Here is a 7,993-nt window from a genome sequence, read left to right on the forward strand (position 1 = left end):
CGCTCCCAGGTGAGCTCGAACCACCAACCTATAGGTTAACAGCCGAAAGCGCTAACCATTGAGCCACGGAAGCTCAGAAATAAAATGGTTATCACGTATTGTGGAAAAGTTTTGAATTTTTCCGCTACATCTCAGACCCCATAACACCTCTCCCGGGTGGGCTCGAACCACCAACCTTTCGGTTACAAGCCGAACGCGCTAACCAATGCGCCACGGAAGCCCAAAAATTAAATGATCGTCAGGTATTGTGGAAAAACTTTGACTTTTTACTTCACATCTGAGACCTCACCACACCGCTCTCGGGTGGGCTCGAACCACCAACCTTTTGAATAACAGTTAAGCACGCTAACCATTGCGCCACGGAAGCCCAAAATTTATATGGTCGTCAGGTATTGTGGAAAAACTTTGACTTTTTACGTCACATCTGAGACCTCACAACACCGCTCCCGGATGGGCTCGTACCACCAAACTTTCGGTTAACAGCCGAATGCGCTAACCATTGCGCTACGGAAGCCCAAAAATTAAATGGTCGTCAGGTATTGTGGAATAACTTTGCTTTTTACGTTACATTTGAGATCCCACAACACCGCTCCCAGGTGAGCTCGAACCACCAACCTATTGGTTAACAGCCGAAAGCGCTAACCATTGAGCCACGGAAGCTCAGAAATAAAATGGTTATCACGTATTGTGGAAAAGTTTTGAATTTTTACGCTACATCTGAGACCCCACAACACCTCTCCCGGGTGGGCTCGAACCACCAACCTTTCTGTTAACAGCCGAACGCGCTAACCAATGCGCCACGGAAGCCCAAAAATTAAATGATCGTCAGGTATTGTGGAAAAACTTTGACTTTTTACGTCACATCTGAGACCTCACAACACCGCTCTCGGGTGGGCTCGAACCACCAACCTTTTGAATAACAGTTAAGCACGCTAACCATTGCGCCACGGAAGCCCAAAATTTATATGGTCGTCAGGTATTGTGGAAAAACTTTGACTTTTTACGTCACATCTGAGACCTCACAACACCGCTCCCGGATGGGCTCGTACCACCAAACTTTCGGTTAACAGCCGAACGCGCTAACCATTGCGCTACGGAAGCCCAAAAATTAAATGGTCGTCAGGTATTGTGGAATAACTTTGCTTTTTACGTTACATTTGAGATCCCACAACACCGCTCCCAGGTGAGCTCGAACCACCAACCTATTGGTTAACAGCCGAAAGCGCTAACCATTGAGCCACGGAAGCTCAGAAATAAAATGGTTATCACGTATTGTGGAAAAGTTTTGAATTTTTACGCTACATCTGAGACCCCACAACACCTCTCCCGGGTGGGCTCGAACCACCAACCTTTCTGTTAACAGCCGAACGCGCTAACCAATGCGCCACGGAAGCCCAAAAATTAAATGATCGTCAGGTATTGTGGAAAAACTTTGACTTTTTACGTCACATCTGAGACCTCACAACACCGCTCTCGGGTGGGCTCGAACCACCAACCTTTTGAATAACAGTTAAGCACGCTAACCATTGCGCCACGGAAGCCCAAAATTTATATGGTCGTCAGGTATTGTGGAAAAACTTTGACTTTTTAAGTCACATCTGAGACCTCACAACACCGCTCCCGGATGGGCTCGTACCACCAAACTTTCGGTTAACAGCCGAATGCGCTAACCATTGCGCTACGGAAGCCCAAAAATTAAATGGTCGTCAGGTATTGTGGAATAACTTTGCTTTTTACGTTACATTTGAGATCCCACAACACCGCTCCCAGGTGAGCTCGAACCACCAACCTATTGGTTAACAGCCGAAAGCGCTAACCATTGAGCCACGGAAGCTCAGAAATAAAATGGTTATCACGTATTGTGGAAAAGTTTTGAATTTTTACGCTACATCTGAGACCCCACAACACCTCTCCCGGGTGGGCTCGAACCACCAACCTTTCGGTTAACAGCCGAACGCGCTAACCAATGCGCCACGGAAGCCCAAAAATTAAATGATCGTCAGGTATTGTGGAAAAACTTTGACTTTTTACGTCACATCTGAGACCTCACAACACCGCTCTCGGGTGGGCTCGAACCACCAACCTTTTGAATAACAGTTAAGCACGCTAACCATTGCGCCACGGAAGCCCAAAATTTATATGGTCGTCAGGTATTGTGGAAAAACTTTGACTTTTTACGTCACATCTGAGACCTCACAACACCGCTCCCGGATGGGCTCGTACCACCAAACTTTCGGTTAACAGCCGAATGCGCTAACCATTGCGCTACGGAAGCCCAAAAATTAAATGGTCGTCAGGTATTGTGGAATAACTTTGCTTTTTACGTTACATTTGAGATCCCACAACACCGCTCCCAGGTGAGCTCGAACCACCAACCTATTGGTTAACAGCCGAAAGCGCTAACCATTGAGCCACGGAAGCTCAGAAATAAAATGGTTATCACGTATTGTGGAAAAGTTTTGAATTTTTACGCTACATCTGAGACCCCACAACACCTCTCCCGGGTGGGCTCGAACCACCAACCTTTCGGTTAACAGCCGAACGCGCTAACCAATGCGCCACGGAAGCCCAAAAATTAAATGATCGTCAGGTATTGTGGAAAAACTTTGACTTTTTACGTCACATCTGAGACCTCACAACACCGCTCTCGGGTGGGCTCGAACCACCAACCTTTTGAATAACAGTTAAGCACGCTAACCATTGCGCCACGGAAGCCCAAAATTTATATGGTCGTCAGGTATTGTGGAAAAACTTTGACTTTTTACGTCACATCTGAGACCTCACAACACCGCTCCCGGATGGGCTCGTACCACCAAACTTTCGGTTAACAGCCGAATGCGCTAACCATTGCGCTACGGAAGCCCAAAAATTAAATGGTCGTCAGGTATTGTGGAATAACTTTGCTTTTTACGTTACATTTGAGATCCCACAACACCGCTCCCAGGTGAGCTCGAACCACCAACCTATAGGTTAACAGCCGAAAGCGCTAACCATTGAGCCACGGAAGCTCAGAAATAAAATGGTTATCACGTATTGTGGAAAAGTTTTGAATTTTTCCGCTACATCTCAGACCCCATAACACCTCTCCCGGGTGGGCTCGAACCACCAACCTTTCGGTTACAAGCCGAACGCGCTAACCAATGCGCCACGGAAGCCCAAAAATTAAATGATCGTCAGGTATTGTGGAAAAACTTTGACTTTTTACTTCACATCTGAGACCTCACCACACCGCTCTCGGGTGGGCTCGAACCACCAACCTTTTGAATAACAGTTAAGCACGCTAACCATTGCGCCACGGAAGCCCAAAATTTATATGGTCGTCAGGTATTGTGGAAAAACTTTGACTTTTTACGTCACATCTGAGACCTCACAACACCGCTCCCGGATGGGCTCGTACCACCAAACTTTCGGTTAACAGCCGAATGCGCTAACCATTGCGCTACGGAAGCCCAAAAATTAAATGGTCGTCAGGTATTGTGGAATAACTTTGCTTTTTACGTTACATTTGAGATCCCACAACACCGCTCCCAGGTGAGCTCGAACCACCAACCTATTGGTTAACAGCCGAAAGCGCTAACCATTGAGCCACGGAAGCTCAGAAATAAAATGGTTATCACGTATTGTGGAAAAGTTTTGAATTTTTACGCTACATCTGAGACCCCACAACACCTCTCCCGGGTGGGCTCGAACCACCAACCTTTCGGTTAACAGCCGAACGCGCTAACCAATGCGCCACGGAAGCCCAAAAATTAAATGATCGTCAGGTATTGTGGAAAAACTTTGACTTTTTACGTCACATCTGAGACCTCACAACACCGCTCTCGGGTGGGCTCGAACCACCAACCTTTTGAATAACAGTTAAGCACGCTAACCATTGCGCCACGGAAGCCCAAAATTTATATGGTCGTCAGGTATTGTGGAAAAACTTTGACTTTTTACGTCACATCTGAGACCTCACAACACCGCTCCCGGATGGGCTCGTACCACCAAACTTTCGGTTAACAGCCGAATGCGCTAACCATTGCGCTACGGAAGCCCAAAAATTAAATGGTCGTCAGGTATTGTGGAATAACTTTGCTTTTTACGTTACATTTGAGATCCCACAACACCGCTCCCAGGTGAGCTCGAACCACCAACCTATAGGTTAACAGCCGAAAGCGCTAACCATTGAGCCACGGAAGCTCAGAAATAAAATGGTTATCACGTATTGTGGAAAAGTTTTGAATTTTTCCGCTACATCTCAGACCCCATAACACCTCTCCCGGGTGGGCTTGAACCACCAACCTTTCGGTTACAAGCCGAACGCGCTAACCAATGCGCCACGGAAGCCCAAAAATTAAATGATCGTCAGGTATTGTGGAAAAACTTTGACTTTTTACGTCACATCTGAGACCTCACAACACCGCTCCCGGGTGGGCTCGAACCACCAACTTTTTGAATAACAGTTAAGCACGCTAACCATTGCGCCACGGAAGCCCAAAATTTATATGGTCGTCAGGTATTGTGGAAAAACTTTGACTTTTTACGTCACATCTTAGACCTCACAACACCGCTCCCGGATGGGCTCGTACCACCAAACGTTCGGTTAACAGCCGAACGCGCTAACCATTGCGCTACGGAAGCCCAAAAATTAAATGGTCGTCAGGTATTGTGGAATAACTTTGCTTTTTACGTTACATTTGAGATCCCACAACACCGGTCCCAGGTGAGCTCGAACCACCAACATATTGGTTAACAGCCGAAAGCGCTAACCATTGAGCCACGGAAGCTCAGAAATAAAATGGTTATCACGTATTGTGGAAAAGTTTTGAATTTTTACGCTACATCTGAGACCCCACAGCACCTCTCCCGGGTGGGCTCGAACCACCAACCTTTCGGTTAACAGCCGAACGCGCTAACCAATGCGCCACGGAAGCCCAAATATTAAATGATCGTCAGGTATTGTGGAAAAACTTTGACATTTTACGTCACATCTGAGACCTAAAAACACCGCTCCCGGGTGGGTTCGAACCACCAACCTTTTGAATAACAGTTGATCACGCTAACCATTGCGCCACGGAAGCCCAAAAATAATATTGTCGTCAGGTATTGTGGAAAATCCTTGACTTTTTACGTCACATCTGAGACCTCACAACACCGCTCCCGGATAGGCTCGAACCACCAACCTTTCGGTTAACAGCCGAACGCGCTAACCATTGAGCCACGGAAGCTCTGAAATTAAATGGTCGTCAGGTATTGTGGAAAAACTTTGACTTTTTACGTAACATCTGAGACCTCATAGCACCGCTCCCAGGTGCTCGAACCACCAACCTTTCGGTTAACAGCCAAACGCGCTAACCATTGCGCCACGGAAGCCCAAAAATTAAATGTTCGTCAGGTATTATGGAAAAACTCTGACTTTTTACGTTACATCTGAGACCTCACAAAACGCTCCCGGATGGGCTCGAACCACCAAACTTTCGGTTAAAAGCCGAACGCGCTAACCATTGAGCCACGGAAGCTCTGAAATTAAATGGTCGTCAGGTATTGTGGAAAAACTTTGACTTTTTACGTCACATCTGAGACCTCACAACACCGCTTCCGGATGGGCTCGTACCACCAACCTTTCGGTTAACAGCCGAACACGCTAACCAATGCGCTACGGAAGCCCAAAAATTAAATGATCGTCAGGTATTGTGGAAAAACTTTGACTTTTTACGTCACATCTGAGACCTCACAACACCGCTCCCGGGTGGGCTCGAACCACCAACCTTTTGAATAACAGTTGAGCACGCTAACCATTGCGCCACGGAAGCCCAAAAATAATATTGTCGTCAGGTATTGTGGAAAAACCTTGACTTTTTACGTCACATCTGAGACCTCACAACACCGCTCCCGGATTGGCTCAAACCACCAACCTTTCGGTTAACAGCCGAACGCGCTAAGCTTTGCGCCACGGAAGCCCAAAAATGAAATGGTCGTCAGGTATTGTGGAAAAACTTTGACTTTTTACGTCACATCTGAGACCTCACAACACCGCTCCCGGGTGGGCTCGAACCACCAACCTTTTGAATAACAGCTGAGCAGGCTAACCATTGCGCCACGGAAGCCCAAAATTTATATGGTCGTCAGGTATTGTGGAAAAACTTTGACTTTTTACGTCACATCTGAGACCTCACAACACCGCTCCCGGATGGGCTCGTACCACCAACCTTTCGGTTAACAGCCGAACGCGCTAACCATTGCGCCACGGAAGCCCAAAAATGAAATGGTCGTCAGGTATTGTGGAAAAACTTTGACTTTTCACGTCACATCTGAGACCTCACAACACCGCTCCCGGGTGGGCTCGAACCACCAACCTTTTGAATAACAGCTGAACGCGCTAACCATTGCGCCACGGAAGCCCAAAATTTATATGGTCGTCAGGTATTGTGGAAAAACTTTGACTTTTTACGTCACATCTGAGACCTCACAACACCGCTCCCGGATGGGCTCGTACCACCAACCTTTCGGTTAACAGCCGAACACGCTAACCAATGCGCTACGGAAGCCCAAAAATTAAATGGTCGTCAGGTATTGTGGAATAACTTTGCTTTTTACGTTACATTTGAGATCCCACAACACCGCTCCCGGGTGAGCTCGAACCACCAACCTATTGGTTAACAGCCGAAAGCGCTAACCATTGAGCCACGGAAGCTGAGAAATAAAATGGTTATCACGTATTGTGGAAAAGTTTTGAATTTTTACGCTACATCTGAGACCCCACAACACCTCTCCCGGGTGGGCTCGAACCACCAACCTTTCGGTTAACAGCCGAACGCGCTAACCAATGTGCCACGGAAGCCCAAAAATTAAATGATCGTCAGGTATTGTGGAAAAACTTTGACTTTTTACGTCACATCTGAGACCTCACAACACCGCTCCCGGATGGGCTCGATCCACCACCCTTTCGATTAACAGCCGAACGCGCTAACCATTGAGCCACGGAAGCTCTGAAATTAAATGGTCGTCAGGTATTGTGGAAAAACTTTGACTTTTTACGTAACATCTGAGACCTCATAGCACCGCTCCCAGGTGCTCGAACCACCAACCTTTCTGTTAACAGCCAAACGTGCTAACCATTGCGCCACGGAAGCCCATAATTTCTGTGGTCGTCAGGTATTGTGGAAAAATTTGACTTTTTACGTCACATCTGAAACCTCACAACACCGCTCCCGGATGGGCTCGTACCACCAACCTTTCGGTTAACAGCCGAACGCGCTAACCTTTGCGCCACGGAAGCCCAAAAATGAAATGGTCGTCAGGTATTGTGGAAAAACTTTGACTTTTCACGTCACATCTGAGACCTCACAACACCGCTCCCGGGTGGGCTCGAACCACCAACCTTTTGAATAAGAGCTGAACGCGCTAACCATTGCGCCACGGAAGCCCAAAATTTATATGGTCGTCAGGTATTGTGGAAAAACTTTGACTTTTTACGTCACATCTGAGACCTCACAACACCGCTTCCGGATGGGCTCGTACCACCAACCTTTCGGTTAACAGCCGAACACGCTAACCAATGCGCTACGGAAGCCCAAAAATTAAATGATCGTCAGGTATTGTGGAAAAACTTTGACTTTTTACGTCACATCTGAGACCTCACAACACCGCTCCCGGGTGGGCTCGAACCACCAACCTTTTGAATAACAGTTGAGCACGCTAACCATTGCGCCACGGAAGCCCAAAAATAATATTGTCGTCAGGTATTGTGGAAAAACCTTGACTTTTTACGTCACATCTGAGACCTCACAACACCGCTCCCGGATTGGCTCAAACCACCAACCTTTCGGTTAACAGACGAACGCGCTAAGCTTTGCGCCACGGAAGCCCAAAAATGAAATGGTCGTCAGGTATTGTGGAAAAACTTTGACTTTTTACGTCACATCTGAGACCTCACAACACCACTCCCGGGTGGGCTCGAACCACCAACCTTTTGAATAACAGCTGAGCAGGCTAACCATTGCGCCACGGA

At 47.3% G+C, this 7,993-nt stretch overlaps 4 non-coding genes across 4 annotated transcripts; all 4 read right to left on the reverse strand.

Moving 5' to 3' along the window:
* Positions 1-147: 147 nt before the first annotated feature.
* TRNAT-UGU (transfer RNA threonine (anticodon UGU)) lies at positions 148-220 on the reverse strand. Its single transcript has one exon. It is a non-coding gene; the product is annotated as a tRNA-Thr (tRNA).
* A 2,862-nt stretch (positions 221-3,082) lies between these two features.
* Positions 3,083-3,155, reverse strand: TRNAT-UGU (transfer RNA threonine (anticodon UGU)). The gene has a single exon. It is a non-coding gene; the product is annotated as a tRNA-Thr (tRNA).
* A 1,101-nt stretch (positions 3,156-4,256) lies between these two features.
* TRNAT-UGU (transfer RNA threonine (anticodon UGU)) lies at positions 4,257-4,329 on the reverse strand. The gene has a single exon. It is a non-coding gene; the product is annotated as a tRNA-Thr (tRNA).
* A 3,006-nt stretch (positions 4,330-7,335) lies between these two features.
* Positions 7,336-7,408, reverse strand: TRNAK-CUU (transfer RNA lysine (anticodon CUU)). Its single transcript has one exon. It is a non-coding gene; the product is annotated as a tRNA-Lys (tRNA).
* Between the last annotated feature and the right edge of the window lie 585 nt (positions 7,409-7,993).

This window comes from Phalangium opilio, unplaced genomic scaffold (assembly GCF_054372755.1).
Source record: "Phalangium opilio isolate 3A_F unplaced genomic scaffold, DU_Popi_V2 ptg000054l_1, whole genome shotgun sequence".
In the NCBI taxonomy this organism is placed as follows: Eukaryota; Metazoa; Arthropoda; class Arachnida; order Opiliones; family Phalangiidae; genus Phalangium; species Phalangium opilio.